Raw genomic sequence first — 10,108 nt, forward strand, 5'->3', positions numbered from 1 at the left:
ATGTTCTGCATAACATCTGCTTTTGTGTTTGACTCAAGAATTAAGTTTTAAACAACATGTGGGTGAATGAATAATGACAAAATTTACTTTTTGGCAAATGATTAATTTATTAAGTTTTGATTATCAAGGATTTGGTTAATGCATCTATTTATAGATTATTTAGGAGAAAAACTAACTAGATAAGCAGACATTTTTGTTAGAAAAACTAACTAGATAAGCATACATTTTTGTTAGTTAGAAGTTCTTTATAAAGCTCAGTATCTGTATGATAAACTGTATCTCAACAAAGAAAACTATTCTTTTCTGTTCTAGACTTTCAGACTGCAGTATCACTGAAGAAGGTTATAAAGCTCTGGCTTCAGCTCTGAGATCAAACCCTTCACACCTGATAGAGCTGGATCTCACAGGAAATTATCCTGGACAATCAGGAGTGAAGCAGCTCAATGATTTAATACTGGATGGACACTATAAATTGAACACCATCAGGTGGAGAAATCTTAACATTTAAAAGTTGTACTTTAAAATTAACTTTCTGCAGCCATGCTGCAGTGCTGCATCAATAATCAGTTGAGAAGTCATGTCTTCTTTTGATTATTTTTTTAATCACATCACAGCACATACAATATGCAAGATCAGGAGCATTATATTACATTGTATTAACAGAACAGATGTGTGATTCTTCTGTAATTTTTTTAAAATATGTTCCACGTGAATAGCAAATTGACCTTAAACAGTTACTGAACAGTCTACTAAATACTATTTTTAAATACATTTATTTCGTGCATGGATTGTGCCATCTAGCGGCTGCATGTGGAGCACGATTAGCATCTTAGCTATATGGTCCACTAATGAATAATACAACTTGTCCTGTACACCGTTTTCATGGTTTCTTTAAGTATCTGAATTAATTTTTCCAAATTGGCTAAACACCCCCTGACTAAGCCTTTTACAGCAGCCACCCCCAAAACTCTCGAGGAGTGGAAACATAATGTCTCTTGTCCAAAAACCTAAATTCTTAATTCTCTTCTACACCCTGCAGGTTTCTGAAAAGTCCCGCTGCACAGGAAGCGTGCAAGTATCTCACTAAAGTTCTGGGTAAAAGTCCATTACTTCTGACAGAACTGGATCTGAGTGAAGATAAATTAGGAGATCTGGATGGAGAGAAGCTCTCTGCTCTTTTGATGGACTCTCATAGCAAACTGGAGAAAATGAAGTGAGTCAACATGATTTATACATTATAACTTCTGTTTATTCATTATAAAAGACTGTCAGTCACATCTGTGAGCAAAAATAAAGACCTAATGATCTGATGTGTGTTGAATATGTGTTGAAAAAAAAATAATGCTGTTTTTCTGTTTAGGCTGAATAATTGTAAGTGGACAGAGAAAAGCTGTTCAGTTCTAGCTACTGTTCTCTCCTCCAAAACCAACCTGAAAGAGATGAACCTGAACAACAGCCGTCTGCTGGACTCAGGAGTCAAAGAGATCTGTGAGGGACTGAAGAATCCTGTGTGTGAGCTGAAGATACTCAAGTGAGTACAATTCACCAGCAGCTACACTGAACAAAATAACAATCATAATAATATGGTTTAACTAGATATTCTGTTTCCTCTGTCTTTTCCCTTCTGTCAAAACTTTGAGATTTGATTTAATTAATTTAAGAATTGTTTTAATTGACACTTGAAATTTAATTTGTAGCATTCCGTTTTTTTATAATCTCACAGACACTAATTTTAAGTGGCATTTAGGGAACTAGTTGACCACAACACACCCCCACACACACATACTGTATGTATATATAAAAATATATATATATAAGCACATATCCGCATTACTTGAAAACTCATTGGATAATGCAATGTTCAATTATTATTTTCAGGCTAAGTAAGTGTGATCTAACAGATGAAAGCTGTTCAGCTCTTACTTCGGTTCTCAGTTCAGACTCCAGCAGTCTGAAGGATCTTGACCTGAGCAATAATAATCTACAGGATTCAGGAGTGAAGCTGCTCTCAGATGGGCTAAAAGAGAACTGTAAGCTAGAGAAGCTCTGGTGAGTTGCTGTGTAACTCTGGGCCTTTTGTTTGTTTAAATAGTTACTCATCAGTAAGTAAGTAATCATGTCAAAAAGTGTGTGTGCGTGTGTGTGTGTGTGTGTGTGTGTGTGTGTGTGTGTTTATATAGCATGTATACACATGTATAAGCATTATTTTGTTATTGTAATGGCAGGAAGCAAATTTTTTCTCACCTGAACATTTTCACAATGCTGTAGTTAAATTTTCACAATGTATCATGTGAAAAAATGGTGTAGTCATTCTGTAGTCAACATTTTGTCCTCTTGCACTGGTTGTCATGACAATGTCAGTTTAGGTTTATGACTGCTGCACATGAGAGCTCACTGACAGAACTAATCCAGTGCTACAAATAAGTACAACAGCATTCCACTGAAACATTCTGGCATGAATGAAAAAAAAAGAATAACATGCTTTACTTGTTTGAAAAAGTAAATCAGTTAATTTGTTGTTAATTTAAAAAGCACTGCATTACTTTACTCATTGCTTGAAAAAAGTAATCTGACATACAAGTAAACTTTCATTTCTTGAATTTCTAGAATAATTAATTAATCACATAAATGTTCCATTTTCACCTCTGTTCTAGTCTTTCAGACTGCAGTATCACTGAAGAAGGTTATCTAGCTCTGGCTTCAGCTCTGAGATCAAACCCTTCACACCTGATAGAGCTGGATCTCACAGGAAATGATCCTGGACCATCAGGAGTGAAGCAGCTCAGTGATTTACTACAGGATCCAAACTGTAAACTAATACTGAGGTGAGATTACAATGTTCAGTGCATCAAGTGACCGACTGCTAAATTCAGAGTCAGACCTGATTTCACGCTTTGGCTGGCACTTAGCCAGAGATGAATGCGCTCAGTGCTTGGCACATATATCACAACTATGCAGTATTTTCAACCACATAATATTTATTTTAGGCTTCAGACATTTAGATACACATAAGTTCTAGCAAAAAAAAAAGTAGTTTGTAAAATACACATTAACGTCTATGGAATCAGCGATAATGATCCTTTCAACTATATTTTGATGCGTTTTATTAATATAATGTAGGTAACAATAAAGTTTATTCTATTCTTCTCACAGTTCACCAGCCACTTACTGTCACGTTAACACTCAGTTTGGATGTCGTTGTTTTCAGTTTGCACCATTTTCCTTAGTTTGTTGTCATTGTTGTTAATTGATTTGTAATTTGGCTCAGCTGTGTTCAGTTCATTTTCACCAGTTAAGTTCTCTCAGTTTCTGTTCATTGGGTCTGACCACGTTAATACTTTGTAGATGTTACCTGTGTCTTCTATGGACTGAGTGCTATATTAAAAATACTACTGTTTCTTTATCATCATTGTGTTCATTTTCGAGTTAACTACAAACCGTGACATTTACTTTCATGTCTTTCACAAAGTAATATGGTGGAACACATCGCCCGTTATAGATCAACTAATATGATCATTATATAAATAACCAAATACATTTACTAGCACATATTTGAGAAATGGAATATCAGATGTTTCGTAATATAGTAACATGTTTGTGAATATTTTGAATAAAAAAGGGAAAACTAAATAAATGCAATACATTACGCATACAGAGCTATAGTTAATGCAGTCTGTCATGTGACAAGTATGACACGTCACCATGGAAACAATACACATTCTAAAATAACAGTTGCGTTAAACCAAAGACTATAGAGTACCCAAGACATGTCAACTGCAGCTGCCGTTAGAAGTCCCGGTTGCTAGAGAAACAGTCATCGTTCTGAGACGTGCGCTTATGGTGCGTTCAAGTCATGTCGAATAGATCGTATTTACGAGTTGAACGCACATGAACACCACCACAAAGTCGTTATTAGGAGTGGGAAACTCGAAATTTTCTTTAAGCCCTGAGTTTCCGAGTTGGGGGCGTGTCAATGAGAAACATGGCGGAATCGATGGATGCAACGTCTGTGTTGACGGTAAATTGTTGTTTAAATTGATAGTTTAGTTGTCCTATAAACTTAAATGGGTCATTAAACTCACACTGGGAGCTCAGCTAGAATATTTTAAACGTATGTGTGAAAGGGTTAATATTAGACTATTATTAAAAAAGACTATTAGGGTTCTAAGCAAAAAATGTTATACCTTTTTTTGTGTGCAGGTTTTTGAGTCCTGCTGCAGATGAAGCCTGTCAGTTTGTGACTGGAATTGTGGGTAAAAACCCGTTACTCCTGAGAGAACTGAATCTGAGTGAACGTGAACTAGGAGACACACAAGTGAATCAGATCACTGCTTTACTGCGGGATAGACACTGTAAAATCAAGCTACTCTACTGCGGGATAGACACTGTAAACTCAACACACTGACGTGAGTATTGCACATTGTTTTATACTTTACAGTATACGTATCTTTAAAACAGAATAACAGTTTATATTACATTTTGATAATTGTCATTGAAATTTTTTTTAAACTCTTATTTGTATAGAAAGCCATTAGGACTCAGACACTGCGTGCAGCTAAAATAAGCACAGTTGATGAAAACGTCAACCATAAAAATGAATGATTGTGACATAGAGGTTACGCTGCTAAATATAGTGAATCCCAGTTAAAGTGCAAAAAAACACTAATGCTTATTTCATTTAAACCTGTTATCATGACCCTAACTTGTTGGTGAGTCCTCACAACAATCACAAACATTAGACTGAATGTTGCTGCAGCTTTATAAACACAGTTGCATAAAGGCCACCGTTTAGCATTTCACTCCTGCATATGAATGCAAGGCATGTTAAACATGAGGCTTAGTTTAAAACATGTTTATAGTTGCTCATTTAGAAATTAATAAGGCAGACCATGCAATATTCACAATGAAATGAGTAAAAGAGAATTCACTTATTTTAGATGTTGATTTTAGATGCTTTCTGAAGCGTGCTGCAACTGCTACAGCAAGCAACGAGTATTTGAATGTTGAGCAGCAGCTTATTGGCTGCTGATGCGAAAGAAACCAATCAGCTGCGCCATGTGAATAATGATGTGATTATATTAGATTGAGTGCCATGCGCCTTGTAGTTTCATGACAGAGCTTTGTATTTATTGACATGTTAAAGCTAAAAAGAATAATGCTGAATGAGAAAATGAAGATTGTAACATGCTTGTTAAGTTATTAAAAGCACAATAAAACCAATCAGTTTCTTATAAATCACATCCTTGTGAATAATGATGTGATTTATATTAGATTGAGTGCCATGTGCCTTCTAGTTTCATGACAGAGCTTTGTATTTATTGACATGTTAAAGCTAAAAAGAATAATGCTGAATGAGAAAATGAAGATTGTAACATGCTTGTTAAGTTATTAAAAGCACAATAAACTGTGCTAGAGCACTGCATTCTCTATTCACAAGCTTTCAGGTGGCCCTGTATGCATGTACAATACAATACACTATATTTACACATTACACATTATGTATCAAAATGCCTGACTTGGTGTGTATTCAGGTAAACAGTCAGATTTGTCTAAAGTGAGCGTAAACAGTTGGGAGAAAATCAGGTGTGTATCAATAAATTAAATCTGTGCATTTAGTATTAAAGTGACAGCAACCTAATATACCTGCTGCTCTTGACTGAAAAACTTTTGTAGCATATTTAATTTATGCAGTCTCCACAGTTTTATTTTATTTCATATTTAATGACGCCATTTTTTTTAGTATTTTGTACTTGAATATTAGGCTACATAAAAAAACCAGCTAATTTGCGTCTTTGTTCTGGTGTGTTTATTTGTCTTATTGCTTGTAATTTGATTTTGCTTTTATCATAGATTGTTTACTTATTTACTTAATTGCTTAAGAAGATTTTACTTATATTAGACTAGGTTTGCTGTGGCATTGAAATGCATGTTGTGTCAGAAGAGAGTCCCAATGTCTTTGGCTTTAAAACGCTTTCTGTTAATGAAGTTGTGTGTTGTGGCTAAAATATTCCAAATAATTTTTCCTGTCTTTGTTTTCTTTCTCTGCAGGCTAAATAATAACAGTATTACAGCAGAAGGTTGTTCTGCTCTGACTTCAGTGTTTATTTCAAATCCTTCAAACCTGATAGAGCTGGATCTGAGTGGAAATAAATTAGGAAACACTGGAATCAAGATGATCTGTGTTCTGTTGAGAAATCCACAATGTAGCTTGAAGAAACTGAAGTGTGTATTTGTATTCATCTACATTTCTGCATGATAATAAACATTTATAATTGTCCATTTGATTAGATTAACTGAAAAAAAAATTAAGATGGCTATGGAAACTAAAATGATTTTTTTTTTTTTACTTTGTGTTTAAAGAGAACTTTAGCCATTGTATGAAACTCAAATGAAGCAGGTTCTATTAATGCACTGGGTGTAGTACTTAACAGCTTTTTTATGTATATTTAGACTTTCAGACTGCAGTGTCACTGAAGAAGGTTATAAAACTTTGACTTCATCTCTGAAGTCAAACTCAAACCTGATAGAGCTGGATCTCACAGGAAATGATCCTGGAAAATCTGGAGTGCAGGGTCTCATTGATTTACTGCGGGGTGAATGCTGTAAATTAAAGATTGTCAGGTAATAAGAGCCTTTTAGTATTTCGAAATAAGCCAAAGACATATTCAGATGTGTGCAACTAGTTAAATGTGACAAATAAAGCAAATGCAGAATTAGACTGACATGAAGAGGAATGTACTGAATTGCTATTCAGCAAAACTGGTAATATTTATCACAATATGCTGCAAAAGGCATAAAATAAAACAAGATTATCTAATCTAAATTTTCTAAATGTTCTGCTTCCTGTAGGTTTTTGAAAAGTTTGGCTGCACAGGAAGTGTGTGACTATCTGAGTCAAGTTCTTGGTACAAATCCATTAGTACTGACAGAACTGGATCTGAGTGAAGATAAATTAGGAGATCTGGATGGAGAGAAACTCTCTGCTCTTTTGATGGACTCTCATAGCAAAGTAGAGAAAATGAAGTGAGTGAACATGATTTATAGCTTTTGTTTTGTTCAGTATAAAGTACTGTCAGTCACATGTTGAGCAGATATGAAGAGCTGTTGATCTGATGTGTGTTGAATATGTGCTGAATAATAAACAATGCTGTTTTGTGTTCAGGCTGAATAATTGTAAGTGGATAGAGAAAAGCTGTTCAGTTCTAGCTACTGTTCTCTCCTCCAAAACCATCCTGAAAGAGATGAACCTGAACAACAGCCGTCTGCTGGACTCAGGAGTCAAAGAGATCTGTGAGGGACTGAAGAAATCTAAGCTAAAGATATTAAAGTGAGTACATTTCAACATCACCTACACTTCTGGTAGCTTCCAGAGGTGAAAAAAACTGTAAGATTTTTTTTTCTCTCATAACAGTGGTATTATCTCTAGGTAAAACTCAAATTAAAACTTAAATAATTTTTTTGTTGAATGTGATAAAAAAATGGCACAATTATAAATAAAATAAAATAAATGTAGCAAATAATTACAATGAAGTATAATTAATTAGTTATTTATATCAGCTGCCAGTGGTAACTGTAGCAGAATTATTATTACCATCAACTAATCTGTTCGTCCAGCGAGCATTCAGTGTAATTTCATATCAACTCTAAAAAAAAAAATATTTTTGTGGCCACAGAAAATAACTTTCTTACAAGTACTAATGCAGTAGAGCATGTAACCAGATCGGCTTGTTAAAGGGACATTATCTGAAAGCAGTGACAGTCAGAAACCCATGTAATTTGTACACAAAATGTTATTAACTAAACACTAACACACAACTAGTGTAAGCAAACAAACATACAATCACACATCCATGGGGGAGGGGCACATGAGCCTGAATGAATGAAGCCATTAGAGAAACAGGATGAAGCTATGAAAAGGAGTCAGTTAACCACCTGAGTGAATCCATCAGCACCGTTTTCTGAAGATGGGGTCTACAGCTTATTCTAAACCTCTGTTCCATTTAGTTAAATGTATGATACTTGCATTGCCTTGGTCGTTGAATAGTGTCTGGATGCAGTCTTGGATGAAAGTCTTGATGGTTCGAAGGTTCGATGGTGTTGGAATTGCAATCACGTTCTACCAGGTTTGAACACTGACAAACTCCAAATATGTTATTCTGACTTGGTGGTGGTTGAGAGAGTTTTCTCCCAGATGGAAAGTGAAGACATGGCTGTAGTCCATAAAAAAGCTGAAGTGGTTTGCTTACATGTCTGTTTTTTGTTTATCATATCTGATCATGTATTCAGCTCTGGTGTGTTCTAGTTATATATTGTGACTCAGCATATTGTGCAGCAATTAATTAACTTGAAACACAATGTTAAATTTAAATGTAAAAATGTATTTAAATTTAAGCTTTATGTTTTGTAGACTTTCAAACTGCTGTATCACAGAAGAAGGTTATAAAGCTCTGGCTTCAGCGCTAAACTCAAACCTGATAGAGCTGGATCTCACAGGAAATGATCCTGGACAATCAGGAGTGAAGCAGCTCATTGATTCACAAAAGGGATGGGGTATTTTATCAAAAACACTGAAAACACTGAGGTAAGTGTTATTAAAATAGTAAAATGCAAAAATTTATAGCTGGAAGAGAGTTAAACCATCAAAAAGACATTTAAAAAAGCTTTGAAATTACTGACCTTGAAATTACCCTTTAAAACAAGATTGCAAAAAATCATTATATAGCAGGTAATGTCAGTGTACTTCTCCTGTGTCCAGGTTTTTGGGTCCTGCTGCAGATGAAGCCTGTCAGTATGTGAAAGGAATTGTGGGTGAAAACCCGTTACTCCTGAGAGAACTGAATCTGAGTGAACATGAACTTGGAGACACACGAGTGAATCAGATCACTGCTCTACTGCAGGATAAGCACTGCAAACTCAACACACTGACGTGAGTATTGTGTTCATTTATTATTGTAGATTGATCTTAAATCAGGTGACAAAACAGTATTTCTCAGTGATTCATTTCTCAGAGACTGAATGTTGGCACCAGGTATTTCATGTTTATAAATTCTCTCTCCTGTTCAATATTTTAGTCTGCGTAAGTGTGGTCTAACAGAGGAAAGCTGTTCAGCTCTCGCTACAGTCCTGAGATCAAACTCCAGTCTGAAAGAACTTGACCTGAGCAACAATAATCTGCAGGATTCAGGAGTGAAGAAACTCCAGAACGGATTAGAAAATACAAACTGCACACTGAAGAAACTCAGGTGAGCTCAGTGTGAATCATTGTTTGATTTTAATCATAACATTACTAAATTTTTTAAACAAAAATTACTATAGAAACAGGAAACAGAAAGAAACAATAAAAAAATGCCTTTGTCAAACGATGCATTTTTCTTTACTTATAAGAGAAAGTACATTTGACTGAGGTGAGAGATGATGAAATAATACAAAATAAATGAAATGCAGGCCAATTATTAACAAACATCATTTCACTAATTCAATATTCTGCACAATTTGTTGTTGCATCAGAATTAAAGTGATTTCAAGATAAACTAAATCTGCCTACTGATTTCCCATTTTATCTTCCCATCTGCAGGTTTTTGGGTCCTGCTGCAGATGAAGCCTGTCAGTATATGACTGGAATTGTGGGTAAAAACCCGTTACTCCTGAGAGAGCTGAATCTGAGTGAACAGAAGCTAGGAGACAAACAAATGGATCAGATTGCTGCTCTACTGCGGGATAAACACTGTAAACTCAACACACTGATGTGAGTATTGAATACATCATTATTTTGATGTTATATTTTCACTTGTTTTGTATTAAAACTGTCATTGTTGTTTATTAAAGAAGGTTTTGAGATAAACTGAATACTGTTTCCTGTCTTTGTTTTCTTTCTCTGTAGGCTGAATAATAACAGCATTACAGCAGAAGGTTGTGTTGCTATACCTCATTTGTAAAGGGTTTTATTGGTTTTGTCTCATCGCACCAGGACACGGCATCACAGTATGGTAGGGGCGTAACATTTCCGTCACACGCTTGAGGTATTCGGCTAATCACAATGCACTGGATAGCTGGCCAATCAGAGCACACCTCGCTTTTCAGACCGATGAGCTTTGTAAAAATCGATGCG

General features: G+C 35.2%; 1 pseudogene; it reads left to right on the forward strand.

Moving 5' to 3' along the window:
- Positions 1-312: 312 nt before the first annotated feature.
- The window catches only part of LOC107720950 (protein NLRC5-like), a 12,333-nt pseudogene continuing 2,537 nt past the window's right edge, over positions 313-10,108 (forward strand).

The sequence above is a fragment of the Sinocyclocheilus rhinocerous genome, unplaced genomic scaffold (assembly GCF_001515625.1).
Source record: "Sinocyclocheilus rhinocerous isolate Xijiao unplaced genomic scaffold, SAMN03320098_v1.1 scaffold2075, whole genome shotgun sequence".
Classification (NCBI taxonomy): domain Eukaryota; kingdom Metazoa; phylum Chordata; class Actinopteri; order Cypriniformes; family Cyprinidae; genus Sinocyclocheilus; species Sinocyclocheilus rhinocerous.